Below are 20,535 nucleotides of genomic sequence, written 5' to 3'. Positions count from 1 at the left end.
AACGCAATATTGTAAAGCATTACTTTTAAAAGTAACTTTCCCCAACACTGCCAGTGGCCCGTCAACTGTACTGAGCATCTTTTTAGGCTGGCCTCAGCCAGTCGGTTATATTAAATATCAAGGTGAAAGTCATCATAGCTTAATTAGTATAGACCCAGCTCCCAACCCAACTTTGAGAATAGATTAATGGCGATATTTTTTTTATCGCCCGATAAGAGTCTCACGTTAATGCAGCACGTTAACGCCGATAACGGCCCACCACTAATATATATATATATGGTATTAAAAAGCTATTGCATTTACAACAAGGAACATAATATAATGATAAAATAAGACAGTTATATGATCATTTTTTCCATATTATCTTTATTTCATAAAGTTACCAAAATGTCAGTAAATAAATTCAGTTTTATTGATTCATTTATTAACATCACATTTATTTATTTATTTTATAACATGTGTAGGAATAAGTAAATTAAAACATATATACATACATAAATGTTAACAATGATTTAAAAACAATAACTATGAAGACTGTTGAACGTGATAAAACAAGTCAATTATATGACACGTTCAAACATTTTCAAAATGATCAAAACACCAGAAAATAAATTCATTTTCATTGATTCTTTTATAAATAGCACGTAAATAAACACAAATATAAATTAATTTATATCCGTGAATATATAAATAATAATTCATTCATGTTTCATAAATATGAATAAACGCATACATGCATTAAAAATAATATTTTGGAAAGCTGTGGAATATGTGATAAAACAAGTCAATTATATTTTCTAATATTTTCAGTTAGGGTTGGACGGTGTCTTCAAATTCGGCATCGGACGATGTCTAGAGTGAAACATCGGCGGGGGGATTGGGGGAAAACAACGAACTATTCCTAACACCGTGTCTACACCGGATGTTAGCAGTGCGACAAAATACTACAGAACCAGTGATGTATAACAGAGATTCATTACATATAGATCAGTCAATAGAATAATCAGTGAAGCGGTCTACACTGGACACCACAAATCCCTGACAGTAAACTGCTGCCGCCTTCTGTTTATGTTCCAGTGATTTTCAACGGTCCAAATTATATATAGAAATACATCTTTAAAAAGCTTCTTAAGAGACAAACAACTTCCAGAATTACAGTCATCAACTGAGGCTCAAGATAGCAACACAATGTTTTACTCTCTACATTACGTTACAGTTTCAGGTGAGAGGGGTCACAGAGGTCAGACTCTCCATCTACTTCCTCTGTTCAGACAGACAACAAACGTTTGGAGGAGGAATACACCCAACACTAAATCAATAGCAGAGATTCTCTCTGAAAATCATGCAGAAACAGTGTCTGAGTGGATATCGGCTTACACAGCTGTAGTTTAGTGGAGAGAAGAAAAACTATCTTTACATCACACGATTTGTCTAACGCATAATTACATTTTAGTTATGTTTACTTACATATCTTTATTCCTTCATAAATGAAGTCTGAATTTCAGAGCTCTTGTTCAAAACATGCGTGCTTTTCCTCTAGCTCTACAAAGGAAATGCAGGAATAGGTAAAACAAAAATAGTACATGTGTGTTTTTAAATCAACAGGAGGAAACAAGCTGAGCTTCACCTCGACCCTTTGCATACAAATATATGATATATATATATATATCGACACTGAATAAAGATGACGCTCGACATCCAAAGACTATAGAAGCGTGTGCTCGCAGAGAGACGTACTCACATGCAGAAGAAGAGCTTTTATTTAAATATGATGAATTATGAGCACTGAACACCGACTGGGGGCTCTGTTTCTATGTGTGTGTATATTTGTGTGTGTTCCCATCTATATGTGCATATGTGTGTGTGTGACACTCGTGTAAATCATGATGAGGAAAACTGAGGAAATTCTGCTCGCCTGCTCTCCTCACACACACACACACACACACACACAGAGAGAGAGAGAGAGAGTATGATTTATTCCCAGAGGAAAATGGTATGGTCCTTTTATAGCTTAGACTTAATGGCATTCTTTCATTTGCGTATCAACATTGTCTCAGCTGTTTCTCTTGTTGAGATCTCTTCTAAAACTGTAGATGAGACACAAGTGAGATTTCTGGCAGTTGAAGCGCATTTGTGCTCGGTGACATGTTTTAATATCAGCATGAAGAAGAGCTCCACAGAGATCTGCACTGAACAAATGACTACAGAAGATACAAGTGTTATCAGATTAAACAAGCTCTCCATCAGTAAATCAGCTCTGAGTATCTCGCACAGATTCTAATTAAACCTCTGAATTGAATTACCATCTCATCTGCATATAGCAGGTATAACAAGCATCATTTACAATCACGTGACTTCCTAAAGCAGCACTGCTGGGATTTGTGTGCTTCGGCGTCCTCGCATGCAGAATCATTTAGGGAATGCTGATGCCGTCCGGATGGATATTTTTGTTTTTCGTGCAAAGGGGATGTGACAAGGCTTTGGATGTGAAATTAGATGAATAACTTAAGTTGTCTTAACAATATCAGTCCCTGCTTATGAGAATATTCTGGATGATAGCAACTAATCTGTACTGTTAGCATAGAAATCACGAGTGATTTCATAAAGAAGAGATTGGGGGAAAGCGGTCACATGACTTTTTTGCACTTTAGATGGAATTTCATATGACTAACAAAGATAATTCTTCCTCAAATGAACAGTTTTAGGTATATATATATATATATATATATATATATATATATATATATATATATATATATATATATATATATATATATATATATATATATATATATATATAATCTAATGTTTGACGTGGTACTTTGATGTTTATTTTAATAATGTATTCATAAGTAAATCCTCTAGAAACCTCAGACATATTAGAAAGAGCCGAAGTGCTGACATTAAGTGTGTAAGTGTACAGTATATGTGTTTTTTGGCATTAATAAAGAGCCCAATTAGCTTACCTGGCCCTTTTCTGCTCGGGCAATAGCGGGGGACACCTCAGAGGGCCTGACTGAGCTGAGCGAGGCCCCCAGACAACACACACACACACACACACACACAATTAAAAGATGCAGGCTCTGCGAGTTTCCAGCTATCCTCATATTCAGACATTCAATATTAGCTTGACTCGGCCCATGAAAAATCAGATCGATACTCATTTGCATATTAATCAGTTCCATTTGCATATTCATGAGATAATATTTTTTATCAATTTCCTTATTTTACTTTGATTTTTCTTTTGTAAAACTAGCAAAGCAGAAAGCTATTGTTATGGCCTAATTATACATGTTATGGTCTGTATTACAAAGTGTATAGTTATAGTTTCACAATAATATTATGTTTTTTTAATACCATAGTAACAGCATGTTTTTAGGATGTGAACCATGGTAATACCATTTGTTCTGAATGTGTGTTGTACTACTATGATGTAGAGGTGTAGGGGACATGTACCATGTTAATACCATATTTTGACACACATACTATGGTAACCCAGCTCACATATTGTTTTTAAAAAACATTAAGGAAACATTCCATTCCATAATTTATATTATAATGTTATTTTTGAATGTTCTCGGAACATATATATATATAAAAAAAAAAAAGAGTAGTAACATTTAAAAAACGCTATACAATTATCCAACTAAAACGTTTCAGGAAAAATGTTTTTGTACTAACATTTCCAGAACATTACTAAAGACCAGAAAACTTTTAATAAACCTAACTTTGAGAGAAAATTGCAAGAACATTCTGGAACATTAGCTGTAAATATTAATGCTGTCAAACAAGCACTAGTAAACATTTACAGTGACAGTTCAGTTTTATCATGGGAAAAACTATAGCTCATTAGCATACTGTAGAATATACTAATCCTGTACTGCCGTGGTATATTAAAGTACCCTCTGAAACCATGGCACCACCTCAGTACAGTTTTGAAAGGGGTGTTAACCTCTCACACTGCTGATTGATTATCACACACATGAATATTCATTTCAGATTAAACACAACCAAAGACAAGGACTCACTGACCTTGTTCTGGAATAACACTGTACTGTCGTCTGCATTCTTCACTATACTCAGCATAAGTAAGTGTCGTATGTGATCTATAGGTGTGTGTGTGTGTGTGTGTGTGTGTACTGTGCAACTGAAGAGCACTTTGGCTCAGACAGTGTGCCAGACAAGAGCATCAGGAGTGAGTGTGTGTGTGTGTGTGTGTGTGTGTGTGTGTGTGTGTGTGTGTGTGTGTGTGTGTGTGTGTGTGTGTGTGTGTGTGTGTGTGTGTGTGTGAGAGAGTGGAAGCCGAATGCGTCGAGGGACTCTGAAACAGCGGTGAGGCAGTTTGATCCCAGGAAACATGGGAAATGGACTTTCCTTTAGAGCTTTTACTGTAATTGTTTCTGGGTAAAGCAAGCGTTCTCCCTCAACAGATGGCGAATATCACTTTTAATCAAACATGGACACCTCTTTGTAATAAATCACATCCACGCAATGGTGTTTTCCTTTCTGAAATTTCATCGTGGCTGGGCAAATTGAAGTAGTTGTCGAACAAACAACAGGAGGAAAGCATTCAAAGGGTGTGAATGAACTTTCGGTGATTTTTCCAGCTCTGCTAACAACAGCTGCTAAAAGTGTACTTTGACACAAACACTTTGCGTATGTTTAAAAACCAGACTTTTTGCTAATTGGAACCCCACACATGTACACTATTGACACCGGTAGGTTTTTGTGTTAGCATGTTGCTAAGCTAACTGTTATTTCCATGAGGGGCTCATATGGTTCTGTCGTACAGCTTGGCAAGGTAACTCTGAATGTTGTGGCCTACCTTTTGTGTGCGGTCTATCTAGGCAGCTCACTGGGATTCAGAGCAGTAAATGTAGTGCTAGAAGAGGATGTGTACTTCCTGCTGGTGACAGAGTAATCTGCGCTGAGAGAGTTATAGTTATGAAGCTGTCCGCTCTTCAGCGGCTGTGTTTAAAATAAGCTCATGAAACACCGAGGTTACACACGCACACATACACTGAGAATAAATCATAATTGAGTTTATATTTATCAGTGTGTTTTCTGAAAATATTTGAATAGTATTAACATATTCTGTGCGCTCCTGTTATTGATCGTATGTTGCTCTTTTAGCGCTTAGAAGACTTTGGAGTTCTGGGCGATAGCCTCCCTTTCTGTCCAGATATGAAGGAGATGCATTCATGTAAATTCAGGCACGGCAGGTATGTAGACGCACAGATCAAGCGCACACCTGCTGTGCTGCCTGCGTAACCCCGTCAGCTCAGACCGGACCGTAAGAGACAGCCCTCTGGTGAATAACACCCGTGTGGCCAGAGCCACTTCCTCCCGCTGCTCGCCGACTGACCTTCCTCATCACACAGACGTCTCTCTCACTCCCACAGCATTAAATATTCATGCCGCGCAAAAGAGAGTGACTCTACACTTCTCCATCCCGTATCCCGCGCTTCCTCGCTGTCTCGTCTCTTCCTGTGTGTGTGTGTCAGCTGAAGGGCTTGCAGGTACTCTGGGACTAACATGGGCCTTTAGCCGTGACTGTATTCTCTAGTTAGCACAGCATCTCTCTGACTGTCTGCTGTTTGTTTGGCTGCCAGTCACTCTGCGTTCACATGTCAGCTCGTACCCGCGTCCACGGCTCATTTAGCATTTAGACCCTTAGTTTGTTTGCACTATGGGTCAACTGTGCTCGTTTGCAGGACATGAGGTGTCCCGTATTGGTCACAATAGCTATTGTAGTGTAATATATGATGCGTTATACCGTGTGACAATCTGGACATTTGAAATGTGCATAGACCGGCTTTTACTGACGAGGTTCACATTAAATATCGTGCAATATTTATCGTGCATCCCTAATAATTTGTGATAATTGTTAATGATAACAAACTAGCATTATCATATGGTAATTTAACATATAAGCCTTTTATCATTGAATTTCGAGTAAAAATTTAAATAACACTGAAAAAAACTATAGTTTTATGAATTACAGGTAATATTGAATATCACTTCTGCTGCCTTATATTTGTTCATGTGAAAAATGTAATCAAATAAATTTGTGCTTTCAAGCGATCAGTCGCAATTAATACATTTTAGCATAAAAAATTAAAGTTTTTGTTGACATAATATATATGTGTGCTCTATTTATTTATTTTACAGTGTATTGTGTTAAATACTGTTCCCGTGATGTTTGTTGGTAAATATGAGCATTTATGCACGTGTGTGCTGTTGATTCTGACATAATGGATGATGGACCTTTAAAAAAGGGAAAACTAAACCTGATGCCTGATGTTGATGTTGGTCAGAAGATCACTGTTAACACAGCTGCTGTAAACATCTGTGCACTCCATCAGTATGGCCAAAACATCTGCGCTTCTTTAGCGTTCTTCATCATATTTCCATCTCTCATAATTAAACCTGTGGGAATGAAGGAACCCCGCGCTGTGTTCGTGGACTTTGAGAGCTAATGAAGCTGGACAAGTGACTAAATATCACTCAAGAGCGCTAATCAGGTTGAAACCAGCAATTAAAAGATCTGAATATTAAATATGTGATTAATAATTCAGGTATTCATAAGGCAGTGATGTGCAATAGTTTTTTTTACTAGATAGATAAATACCTATATTGCCAATAAATGTATTTTTATTCCATTTCCATATTTAAAATTGGTAAAAATCGCCTCCACACCACTGATATTTGTATCCTTTTGTTTTGGGTGCTTAGTGTGAAATTGGCATCCAAATAAATGTTTTGTTCTTTTTTCACTTGGCTTTTTTTTATATATCCCTTAGCTCTTCTGAAGTGGCAGCTTTAGTTTAAACACCAGACGGGACACTGAGGGTTTGGGGATATGGTGTGATGGTGGAGTCAGTCGAGCTCCCGAGGCCCATGCAGTCCAGCAGATTGTCTAATATCTGCAGAAGGCCTTGAGCGCTGAGGGGTTGGTTGAGGTTTGCATAAGAGTATTAGAGCGGAGCACAGTCATATCTTGAGCTCGCAGATAGTGGCGGTTTGTTTTCCCTTACGCATTTCTTTCTTAAGAAGATTGAACACCGCCACCACAAGACAAACACACCGGCGATATTAGATGATGTGTGTGTTTGTGAGTGAAATTTAACCCACAGGAAAGAAGATCACAAAGGAAATCTCAAATGTTTCTCCTAGACACTAGTGAGATTAAACAGAGCAAATGATTTTCATTTTTTTATTTTTTCCAGAGAAAAAGACCTTGTGTCTCCTTCATCATTTTTCTTAAGAGATCACACATATTTTCATCAATGATATTGCATGTTTATATAGTCACAGTTTGTGTTGCGTTTCGTCTTTTTCATTTGTGTCTTGTAGATGAAACAATCACATCTCCAGAGCTTTGAAAAAGCTGCCAGTGAGCAGTAAAATATTCCTCAGAGTATATCTGGGGTCTACATAATGTACATATTTCTAGAGGCCAACAAACACTGAGCGGATTGTGTGTGTGTGTGTAATTACCAACACCCCGGCTTCAGCTCTGGTTCATGTCGCTCGTCTCTAATTAGCGCAAGCGGAGGAAGGGTAATTTATAGAGAGCAGAGTCCCTTTGTTAAGCTAACACACTGCAGGTCTCTAGAGGAACACACTCCTGACCATGTGTTCACACACTTATGTATTCGTGGCTAAGGACTGCTTGTGTTTGTGCACGTCCTCCACCTGAACTGACCTGAATCTGCGGTTGAGATTTAGTGTAGGACACGTGATTGAGAAACATCTACACCTGAGATCAAGCCGATCGGAGCAGCCGTGGTGCTCGATGAGCCGGATCGATGTTTTAATCCATAAACGTTCTTTTCTCAGGATGTTATGAGACATCAATCATCATTCTCATGCAGGTGTTCCTCAGACGAGCGCTTCCCTGTAGTGCGTTTCCTATGTGCTCTGTTCCCGTATCGAACAGGGACTGCTTTAAAGCGTAAGCCGAGTATTGGTAAGGAATACAATATTCCAATGCTAGCTTTAATCCAAATGTTTAGACACACACAATAGCTGTTCCCAAATCTACTAGATGTTTTTCTCAAGGTGGTCTACAAAGGCTGTATCTTAACCATCATTAACTTCTCAATATACAAATACACGCTCCGTGCAGAACCAAACAATGGAGTTTGTCATTAGTATAATGCTAAGCTAAAGCCCAAAGCATTACGTTTTGGCGTGCACACTGCTTGAAGGCATAGCATTTGGAAGTATACACAGACAGAAACATATGTGCTAACGCTGGGGAAATAAACTGATGCAGCTCGAATTGAGAAATGAGAACTGCATCGATTCTGAGATTTTTCTGAATACATCACGATTCTGTCTCGAATCGATTCTGAGCTTAGTTTTTATAAGCGGATGGCACTGTGTGCTTTAGATATAGCTGTACTCTGCTTGATTCCGATGCCTGTAAGCAGTGACTTCGAGTGTATTTCTATTTCTCTCTCTAATGCCCTGACCAGAAAGAAGATCCCAGCTCAAGCCTCCTATCCATCTTCACAATCTCAATATTCAATCACTGAGCTAATTGCATAGAGGAGAACATAGTTAAAATCATGGCTCGTCTAATAGCCTTTCGGGGATAAATGGGGACAGTGTTAAATAAAGACCAATAATATCCTCTTTCAAATGATGAAGATCTATTGTTAGTTTAACTATGTTTTGCTCCGATTAATAGATACATGATTGTTTTATAGTAGTTTACTCAAACATGAAAAACCTGTCATCATTTTCTCATGTCATGTGACTTTCCTTATTCTATTATTCATTCAAATTTCCAATTAATCGCAAATAAATGATTCCAATAAACAATTATTTGTTTGTAAAATGCTGCATATTTTACTATAGTTTTCCAAACAGTTTGGACAGATATTCATTCTGCTCATGTCTTGTTAAATTGAATTTGGTTGTCTTCGCCGGACACATTTAGATCCACCTGTGGCGATTGTCATATAGCTTCTCACAAACCATCCCACCATTTGAAGGAATGACTATGAATAGTAATTTTATTACAATCAGCCCTCCGTATCCGACATTCTCTCACTGTGACTGCAGAAATATTCGTCTTTCTTAGCCCCGTAAGCCGATCTCTCCTTTACCCGACTAATGTAGGTTGTGTTCCATTAAAAAGCCTCTGTGTACGTCCGCCCTCCCAAGTAATGCCTTTGTGGGAAGCATTGATCGAAAGCCTTTCGCACACACTCACACGCAGCTGGCAATGAAGTGGACGAGAGGATATCGGAACGTGGTGCTTATGCCTAGAAACCCCTGGAAAGGTGGCATCGATTTCGGCCCGGGGAGAGGTGTGATTGATTTAAATGTGATTTCCTATTTCCTATCTTCTAATTGAAATAAACTATGAAGTTTGCTGCTATCAATAGAATCTACTGTAAATAGGCATGTAATACCTGAGGGTAGGATTGAGTGTCTGCGCACGTCTCAGACCAAACCTGCTGTATGTTGGACCTGGTGTCTATCTGTCCAGAAGATCTTGTCCAAAATGTTTGATTTAATTGGTTATTTGTTGGCATCGTTCATTTGCTCAGTCAGCTGCCGTATAGAAAGCGAGTTTGGCTGGTGCATTAAGGAGAAAGTTGCGGCGTCCTGCTATAAATAGGGACTACAGAAGGATCCCCCGTCGCTCATGTTCTGCAATGCAGAGCAGCTCAGTGGGAATTCTGGGAAAATGAGTCCAAACCTGTCTAGATGTGGACATGGGGCATGACTGTGTCATGAAGAGGGGTGCGCGCTTGTCAGTGACTTTACTGTTTGGATATTTCTGCCACAAGGCCCCAGTGTGTGTGGAAAATGAAAGATCCTGGAGACACTTAATGTTCGGGATGGCTAATCATGAATTATGAACAAAAGGTTTTTGTTTGGAATTGAACTCATAAACTGTCCTTACTTCCTGTCGGATATCAATGATATAGGTGTCCTGAGAAATCACAGCCATACTCTGTGACCAGTGAAAAACAGCCAATCAGAAACTGTCTCTGCCTGTAAGTCAATTTGTAGCCTGTCAGGCTTGAGTTTGCTAACATGTCTTCAGAGAACAGCGTTTTGAAGGCCCGGTACGTGGTTGTAGGCTAAAGTCTAGTTCGTACCACAAAACGCAAACAGACATGTTTATCAGGTTTTGTCGGCTCTGTTGCCTCATGACTTTGATCAGCATTTGTTATTACCGACTGAACATGTTCAATCAGCATTTTTAATGAATCGTGGAATGTCTGAGAAGTAAAGTATTGTAATCTTGTGGTAGTCACTATTGCTCTGTCGGTTTACTTAGCAAAGGGCAAAGTCAAAAGACTAAATATGAGAGCAACATTGTTCCTGAATTACTCACAATTAGATTTTTTTTAAAGGTGGCTAATGTCGGGATGCATTTAAGATGATCTGGCAGAGCATTCCATAGTTTTGCCCCTTTCACTGACACAGCAACATGGGCAAATGATGTTCTACGAAAAGGGATGTAACAATTGACTTTAGAAGCAAATCTGGTGCATCTAGTACTTTGCTGTCTTGTTATTATTGTGCAAAGCGGTAGTGGAGCAGCATCATTTAAGCATTTGAAGACCAGTTTAACCAGATGCAGAGAAATAAAATTAGCAAAACTTAAGATCTTATATTTACTTTGAATTTGGCAGTGATGGTACCTTATTCTCTTCTTGTCCAGAACTTTCAAGGCTCGGTTGTAAAGACACTCTATGGTTTTGACTGATGACTGATGAGCTTGAGACCTGGTGGTTAAGCCATAAGATATATGTGAAAGAATCATAGAATTAAAAAAAATAAAAGCACAGTCGAGAGTCAGACAGTTTCTTATCATCATAAAACAGCTCATATTGGCCCTAAAGGTTTTACATATTTTCTTAATATGTCTTTTAAAATTCAACTGATAATCTATATTTATTCCAAGATACTTCACTTCAGGTACTTGTTCAATAAGTTCCCATTAATTTTTATGTTCAAAAGTTGTGATGGAGGTAGTTTTTGAATAGAAAAGCAGACAGAGTTTATTTTCTTAGTATTTAAAGTTAAACAAGATGAGGCCAGCCAAGATGATATTCTTGCTAAATTAGCATTAAGTTAAGCATTAAGTGAGCAGATGCATACACCACTGTGTCGTCTGCATACATCAGTAGACCTATATCTGGACATACTACATCCGGTAAGTCATTAATATATAGACTGAAGATTATGGGTCCCAAGACCGTGCCTTGAGGAATACATGTTTTAATTTTAAGAAAAGTGGATCTCACACTATTAATCACAACACACTGTTCACAGCCCTTTACATATGATTCAAACCAGGACAATGTTTTTTTTTTTTTATAAATTGAACTTAGCTAGTTTTGAAATTAATATGTTGTGATTTACTGTATCGAATGCTTTTTTAAAATCTAGCAACACAGCACCAGCTACATTTCCCTGGTCAAGTGATTTTTTTATATTTTCAGTTAATAATAATACATTTTTATTGTCATGGTATTTCTTTAAATTAAGATGCAACACTGCAGTGTGGTGTCCTTCGATTTTCTCTCTCGGGTGCGTGTCCTCTCCGCTCCTCCTCCAGGTGGGACGTCTGTCCCAGCAGATGATGTGATTACGGCAGCAGTGGCCTGGCCACCTCTTCACCTCCATATACATTTGTGTCACTCTCTGTCTTTATTTCATTATAGAGGGGAGCGGCTGGCCTCCAGGGAGCTCTGTATACAGCCTCTTATAGACGTCTTTCAGCACATCTCCTAACGGCTCCTACATATGAGACTAATGACTCAAATTAATAGCAAGCTGCAGAGTATTTCCGACTCTGCCAAGAGACCCTGTACTTCTCTTACATAGTTTGCACCGGCAGGAGGAACTTCTGTGAAATCACAATAAATGAATTAGGAATCTCATTCAAACAAAGCTTTTTGATGACATTGTTGGCAAATCCCAAGTTGCTGTGTTTTTGTAATGATTTGCAGAGAAACCATGGCAAAAAAAAAAATCTAAATATTGAGAAGATCACCTTTAAAGTTGTTCAAATGAAGTTCTTAGCAATACATATTACAAATTAAAAATGAAGATTTGACATATTTACGGTAGGAAATTTACAAAATATCTTCATGGAGCATGATATTTACTTAATGTCCTAATGATTTTTGGCATAAAAGAAAAATAGCTAATTTTGACCCATACTGTGGCTATTGCTACAAATATACCTTTTTGATTTTGTGCTCCAGGGTCACATTTTATTATTCATTTACTGCTGTATTTTGGACCAATTTCACCGTCAAAGGAGCTATACAACATGAGGCCACAGAGTAGAAGCCAACTAACTAACTACTTTTCTGCCACTTTTTGCAATTTTTAAGAACAAAAAATATGGTAATTTAGTTGTAACAATATTTACCATGCTATACTTTTGTAAGTGTCACTATAAACGCACAATCATTTAGTCCAAAAGTTAGTTAAATCTTATTTTGACCATTGTTTGCCCTTATTTGTTCATTATTTAATTTCTACTTATTTATAAAGCTGTCCATGTCCTTCTTAATTACATATAAGACATTGAAGGTGTGTTTCCCAAGGTGCCGGATGGTTTCCGCTATGGTGCGTTTCCACTCGTGCTCGGCATGAGAAGCAGCTAGTTTGTAATGCTAAAGAACGGTGTACACAAAAGAGGAACGAGCCCTTCCTCCCATAAACCATATTCCCTACTGTCCTCCATGCAGATTTGTGGGAAACACAGGCAGACGAGGAGGAGGAGGAGGCTGAGACCGGAGAATCAATATGCAGGAGCGGCCGGCCGGTCATTTGTATGCTACATGTGCAGCAGGGCTAGGAGAGCCAGAGCCAGGAGTTAGAAAAGCAAAGGTTAATTTCATACATCAACTTCCATCTGCATATTTCTTTATACAGGAGTGCCGCGGCCTTTGTGCAGGGTTTCTTTTTTTCTTTTTTCAGAGAAACTGTTTGCGCTGCTAATTTAAGATAGAAGTTGAATAGAGAGATGCGTAGATTACTCCAACTCCTTAAAGAAGGTTAACGCCCGCATTTCACGTTTAGAGGCCTCTAATCTGTGTTAGTTAGTTAGTTAGATTATCATGTATTTCTGTAGTTTTCTTGGGCTCTGTACCATGGTAATATTACAGTAATTAAATATATAGTAATATTTCAGTGCCATGTTCTAAGTCAAGGGAACCCTTTTCAATTAATGGCCAAAACAAAAATGCAATTGGTGTGGTTGTTGGTAATTGTATGTCCAAAAAAAATATTGAAATTCTAATTTACATGAATCCTTTTAGCAGTATATCAGATTACTTAGACAAAATGCATGCAAATATCAGTCATCACTTTATATCTCCCAATAAGGCATTAGTACTGAGCTTTTACGGGTTTGGAACAACACGGGGTAAGTGATTAATGACTAAATTATCATTTTGGGGTGGAGTATCCCTTTAAATTCTTCTGTAGTTTAATTTTGTTGGTAGCAAACCATATAATGAAATGCAGTACAATGATGGGTGAGAGAAAAACAAAAGCCTGATGGATCGTATTCAATACATTTTAATATGATATTCTAAAGAATGATGTATGGGATAATCAAATAATTGCTATGGCTCGAAATATTCATAACATTCTAAAGTTCTTTTTAACTGACTTTACAAATTTATTAAAGATTCCTCACCAGAAAAGACAAGTGAACTGCGACCTGGACCTTTTTAGAATTGTCAAGGACTTTTACTTTTTAAAAACAAGTCTAAACTATCAATCAGACGACAGAAGGAGTGTAGTAGATGGTTTTTCAGCAATGTTTTGATCATGTTGAAGCCTTAGAAATGCATCTAAAAGGATACAGTGGGTTTTATAGGGTGTCACAGTACTGTAAAACCATCAAAACCAAACCAGCTTGGGCAGGCTAGAAGCTAACTACTCAAAGAGTGGATACAATACAAAAAGATTATGAGGTAAAAAACAGTTACAGCTCAATTCAAATGTGTTGTTTTTCCCCCGGTACAAACTCCTAGCATCTTAGCTTTGTAAAACTGCTAGCGTGCATGTTGATCGACCAAGTATAGCATCAGGCCGGTGACTGACAGCTCTGGAATAAGTGTACAGTGTCATCAGTGAATGCTAGCACAGCGCTAAATGATAAACATCAGTAATTTAAACCACACAAGGGCGGAAAAAAAATCCCTTTTTTAAGCACTGTCAACAAACTAGCGCTCCTCTGTTTAGCCCACGTAACACCCCTTCAAGGAAACAATCAAATATTCATAAGATATTATCCTTCCAGAATGATTCCCGCCGCTTGTTTAGCTTTAGGAATTTAAATGCCACAGATATGAATAGAGAGCATTTTTATGTATGATAGCATTGTAGCAGCTGCCCTCTCACCTCGCGCGATGTTCGTACACAGCGCTGTATTAACTAGCGTAATAGGTAATTTGAATGCTAACAGCGTGAGATTAGCTTTGGGATATGTCTCAGGACGGACAAATTAAAGTTATTTCTGGAATAATAAACTGCGATATGCATCTGTGTTCATGGAGAATGGTGTGTCTTATCAGAGAAGAAGCTAGGATGAATAAATGCGCTGTGTTTTTATTTTTTTGCTATATTCATATCTGGCTTCTGCTTTTGATGGATTCTTTAGGTCCAGTAGACCGAATGCTACATGCTTGAATCTAACAGCTATAGTTTGTAGTTTACTCTCACTACTTGTTTAACCCTATAATGTCTGCTGTATCATAATGTGTTAATTTAAGGCCTCTAAATGATCAGTGTGATCAAAATATTACTGAAAAACAAGTTGTACACATGCCTTCTGTCGTCTGAATGATAGTTTAGATTTTTTACATCTCATTGATTTCTATTACATATGAGATTTGAATCTTTCTTTTTGACTGTATAAATATGACCAATTGCACCAAATTGCACGTTTACACACATACAGTGCTGTGTGTTTATTTGTTGGCGGACGATGTCAACGCTGTCGGCTCTCATGTGGTAGGCATGTCCGAGTTAGAGGGCAGAGGTCAGCAAGGGTCAAGAAGGCCAGATCTGACGGCAAACATCGTGACACTGAGGTCACGGCTTTCACTCAGACCAGTTGTTCTTGGAAAACCAAGTTGCTCTAGTTTCCTGAACTTGCTGTGACAATTTTGCAATAGTTTTTCCAGAGCAAAAAGGCCAATACACGTCACATTTGAATGATATTCGACCAAACTGTGATCTCGCGGCTGAGACGTGTCGTTAAAAAGCTTACATCGGCAGTTTGATTTGGAGAGGATATGAGGCGGTGTCTTAAATGGAAATATATAAAGTGCAATTAGCGCATCTATCACACCTCCAACCACACACACAGAACTAATTTATTTTTTACATTTCTCTTCTTTATATTGCAATGTATTAATCATTTAACGCCATTGTTGAGGAAATCTGATATTCTCTTGTCTTTTGTTGCTGATGCTTTTTTGTGTCATGATCATAACTGACCCCTCTTTTTTGTGTTTTAGGCCTGTTTTAAACTTGCATGTGCTCTAATTTGATAGATTTGAGGTTAGAGTGTGTTTCCGTACTATGTGTGTGTGTAACTAGGCCTTTGTGGGAAAGCGCGTGTGTGGCAATTGCTCAATCCTCAGAAACCTCAGCGACGGTCTCTGTGCGCCAGATCTTAATCGCACGCGGCGCTCAGGTGCAAAGGCGCTTTTCTCAGACACAATGAAATGCGCATGCATGAGGCTTAGCCGGTGCTCTGTGTGTGTTTTGCAGAGTTGTGTTATACATATACATGTATGCAGGGCAGGAGCTGCTTGTCTTCTTATAAGAGCTCAATAGCAGGCAGAAGAAATATCAGGAGGCCTGTTTGACTTCGAGGACGGTGTGTGTTGTTTTATTCCAGAAGCGAAAGAGTGAGCTGCAGTCGTGATTGAGCTGAAAGAGAGTGTGCTTCTGTTCAGAAGCCTAGAGAGCTGTCTGCTGCCTACATAGGGAGCTATTTTTTAAGGCAGAACCTTGTCAGGGAACGCTTTTCTTAGGCAACTTCAACTTCACATGCTACACAAATAGCACAGCTTATGTGAAGCACACGGGAGACTCGACTCTAAATGTTTGTATGTTTGTTTTTCCCAGAAAATTTCAGAATTCTATTGTATTTTTCTTCTAAACTTTAGTTTTAAACAAAAATATTTATATATGGTGTGTATAATATAATGTATAAAAAATCTGAGAACGGCAAGGATTCATGGAAATGAACTACTCATCCTATAAATAGTTGCAAATGAAGTTTTCTAACTCATAGTTTTTTTGTTTGTTTTTTTGTAAACATTTTTAAACAAAGATACATTTACATGCGAAGTGAACTGACACAAGATATTCCCTTTTGTTTTCTTAAAAAAAAAAAAAAGAAATAATCATAAAATTATATACTTAAAGTACAAGAAAGAAAGAAAAAAACTAAAGAAAGAAGTGTGCCATTGTGGTAAGAACTTATAAAAGATTTTGTCGTTTGTTTTTGTCTTTTTAATCATAAATTCACTTAATTGTGAATTGTTTTCTAGGAAAGAAGTTTATATTTTAATTGTTTTCTTCTTAAGTGAATGCACCTCGACTTTAGATATTTATACTGGAAATCAATACTAAAATACTATTTTAACAGCAACTAACAGCGAATGCTCTAATTGGTGGATTTCACTTCAGAATTATGGGTAATGTAGTTCTCCACTGGAAATCTGGCTGATCAACACAATTTATTAGAAGTGAAGTTAAAATGACACTGATTTCTGGCTTCTACAGAAACATATCGTCAAAACTGAACGACCTCTGAGCTCTTGTCCTGAAAAGTTTATACACAATCATAAAAAAAAAAAAAAAGTAATTCATCTTTAAAGAAAATGAATAGCAATGTTGTATTCTATAGAATCTGATATAGCATGACATACCACTGTAAAAAGCATCGCACACAAATACTGTGTAACATACATCATATTTAATGAATGGAGCTACTGTTATCAGTATCTTTTAGTTGCATTTATACACATTTCTCTTGACTCCTCCACCTGAGCTGTGTAAGGGCCACTCAAACGCTGTGCAGTGCTGATCTGGGAGCCTTGGTCCGGTCCTCAGAGAGGAAAGCGCTGAGAAGAACAGGTGTCCTGCGTCTGTTCATCTCTATTATTTAATAGCAGTCAGCGGGGAGGTCTTGTACTGTTAATATTTAATCGTACCTCTCCAGCGATATGGCTATCTGTGATCTCTGAGCCGTGCCGCCCACGTTCTTTCTGTCTGTCTTTCTCTTTCCTTTCCTTTCCTCTCTATCTCTGTCTCTGCTCAGTTTTCCAACCTCATATTCTCTGCATGTTTCCGCTGGTCGGCTCGAGTTACCGGCTGTTTCCTCGCATTCGTAGAACCATCAGAACCGCCATCCGCCCTGAGCCAGCGCTCACACACACACACACACACACACTCTCGATGCAGGACTAACGCTGTGTGTGTGTGTGCTATGAGTGTGTGCTGCACGTGTTTATTGGCAGTAGTGTACTGAGGTGTGTATACAGAGAGCACTTGAGGACAGTAAAGCCGACTTCATACAGTACTGTTTGATTTCTTTACAGATTGTCGGTCGTTTTCTGTGCTTGGTTTACGGTGCTGAATCGGTCACGTCTTGATTTCATCTTCATGGTAAACAAGTGCAGAGAGGTCAATAATGATCAGGACACAATAGCAGCAAAAGACGAGAATATCAGATTAAATGAGTAATAGCAATATAAAGAAAAAAGATATGTAAGCTTTTTAGACAAAAAGTGTTTAAACATGAGGAAAAACATAACTTTTCAGTAAACTTTGTTAGGTTTGAAAGTTTTGTTTTGTTGGAAATGACACCAGCAGCTATACTGTAAAAAGGTGTAGGATTTACTGTAAACTTATTACTGTAGATTTCACAAGCATTTAAGAAAATGCATGTAATATTGAATTAAATGTCAAATTTAGGCAGAAAAATGTCCTTAAATACAAAAAAAAAAAAAGGTTAGTTGTAATTAAAAAAAAAAAAAAATCCTCAGTAAATATTTAAAAGGAGTGTGTTTATGTCACTCTTTATTTAGATGATATAGATTTTAAAAAGGCATTGATATTTAATGATGGATTTTCATAGTTCATAAATGAGTCTGGGATTAGGGTGAACAAACAAAAACGAGAAATAGAAAAACTAAAAATAAAATGTACTCAAAAAGGAGTAAAATTATGAAGGCAGACTAAAACATTTCCAACACAGTTTTCATTATACAGAAAAAAAGTTTAAAATATTATATATATTTATATATAAAATAAAATATGTTACTTATGTTAAGAATGATTTAATAAAAATCATCTTTTATGACATTAAAGTGCAAGAAACAATGGTGTGTGGGAGAGAGAAAGAGAGAGAGAGAGAATAAGAAAACACCACCTTGTCTTTATAATATACAACAGAAATGTATTATCAGCATTTTTCCTTCCTATTATGATTGATCTATCAAAATGATCTCATGTTTTCTCTGAAAAATGAGCAAAATCACATAAAAACAAAAGTCACCATGAACTCTTCTTTTTTTAGTTTTTTTCTTTTGCAAATCAAATGAACCTGCTCCACGTGGTGATGTAAAATGTCATACACTCTGCTGATGTTGCACTGTCTGGTTTCAGTTTGAACAGATATCACTACTTTCACATCGCATCTGATAAACAAAAGTCATAAAGGGCAGAAAAGATTAAAAAAGAAAAGCACATGCTGTGCCGCCGGTTTAAAACAGCAGTGCAGACACACGGGCCTGGAGATATTCACTACTGCATCTCTCTGCTGCCGTATAAAGTGTGTGTGTGTGTGTTATAACTCTTTATTAGCAGTGGAAGAGTTTGTCAGGGTCATTTTCTTCACTTACACACGTACACGTCATGATGAAGGTCAGCGGTATTACTGACCGTCTCAAAAGGTCACCAAATACCTGCGTATGAATATTCATTCAAGACCCAGAATCTTACCAGTTTTCATTAGTGTATAGAACCTTTCTAGAATTACGAATAATTAGCATTCAAGATCTTAAAATTCCTTAAGATTCTCTTAGTATTTTTAATTTGTTTTCTATTACTAATATCTAACCATTATTGAATCAGATCCATTTAACTGAGAAGCAAAATTGCCTTGTCTTGTTTTATACAATAGTTTTTTTTCCAATGAAAAATATGTCAAAATATATGCCATTATTTGGTTAAGAAATGTCTTAATTCAAAGCCAAACAAAACTTAAAAAAAAAAAAAAATTTGTTTCTCAAGTAAACATTTGTTCTAGAAAACAAGACAAGTACACTAAGTTGTTTTTTCTTTGTTTGTTTGTTTGTTTGCAGTGTTAGTGTTGCACTTTTTAAGTTGCTAGTGTTTTTGTAAATCTGCACACAGTGATTTTCTTAACCAGCGTTTTTATCTTGTTGACCAGTAATAATATCTAAACAACTTTAAAACAAGATCAATTTACTTAAGAAATAAAACATCTTAAGATATGAAGACTATATAATATAAATATTGGACTACCTTTATTTGAGTTTGAAGAATAAATAAAAAAAACTTTTTGTGAGTTTTATCCCTAAAACAAGAACCAATCTTGATTTATTTTGATTTTTATATACAAATCATATACTCGTATTACATGTATCTTAAGTTGTTTTTTTTTTTTTATTACTATTACTAGATATTTTTAAAGATATTAGCACTATAAAGCAAGATACATTTACTTAAGAGCCCAAATGTTTTAAGATAATGAGACTTGTTTTTGCGTGTCTTACAAATAAATCAAAACGTTGTGAGGTTTACGGCTAAAACATGAACAAACTGTTTCAAGTTATGTTTTGAAAATCTTACGCATTTCTTTTCTTATCAAGTGAATGTATCCTTGTTTTAAGATTTTTTATAGGTATTTTCACCCTGAAACAACAAAAAAAATAAAATAAGTGCATAATTGTTTTCTAAAAAAAATAAAAAGGTACAGTTTGTGTTTTACTAGTTTAAGTATAAAGTAAAAAAGGAAGTAAACGGAGGCGTTTGTTCAATATTGCAGTTTTGCCACTACTGAAGTCAGCGAAACTTCAGAAATCTTGCCGAAACACACACACACACACACCAGTGTGTGAACCGAGGCCCTGATCTGTTTATCACAGAGTTTGAGGTTTAGCTGTTTCAGCTTTAGCTGCCGGGTTAAACGCCAGTCGTTCTTTTGATAGAAACCCCTTTATCACCCTGTTGTCTTTTTCACCGCTAAAGAACACACATATTTGGTCTTACGTCTCAACTTTCCCATAAAGCATTTTATTGAGCGTGCATCGCTTGGATGAGAGAAAGTTAATAGTGCAAAATTGTTTATCTAAAAACAGACAATTAACTACAGTAAAATGAGGCCTATTTATCCTGGAAATTAGAGTTGAATTATATCAATACTCACATTATTTATCTGCTCACCGTGGCTCTATGGCAAAGCACATTATTGGCTCTCGGACGGCG

General features: G+C 37.1%; 1 protein-coding gene across 2 annotated transcripts in view; it reads left to right on the top strand.

The window, feature by feature from the left end:
• LOC132125325 (transcription factor Maf-like) overlaps window positions 1–20,535 on the top strand; it is a 75,349-nt gene that overhangs the window by 32,646 nt on the left and 22,168 nt on the right. Inside the window, exon 3 of one of the 2 annotated variants that reach the window (XR_009426896.1) lies at window positions 12,738–12,879. The exons of the other annotated variant lie outside the window; for it this stretch is intronic. The gene's annotated coding sequence lies outside the window, so the exon portion shown is untranslated. The remainder of the gene's footprint in view (window positions 1–12,737; window positions 12,880–20,535) is intronic. 2 annotated transcript variants of the gene reach the window in all.

This window comes from Carassius carassius, chromosome 43 (genome assembly GCF_963082965.1).
Source record: "Carassius carassius chromosome 43, fCarCar2.1, whole genome shotgun sequence".
In the NCBI taxonomy this organism is placed as follows: Eukaryota; Metazoa; Chordata; class Actinopteri; order Cypriniformes; family Cyprinidae; genus Carassius; species Carassius carassius.
This window is presented reverse-complemented; position numbering and strand designations above follow the sequence as displayed.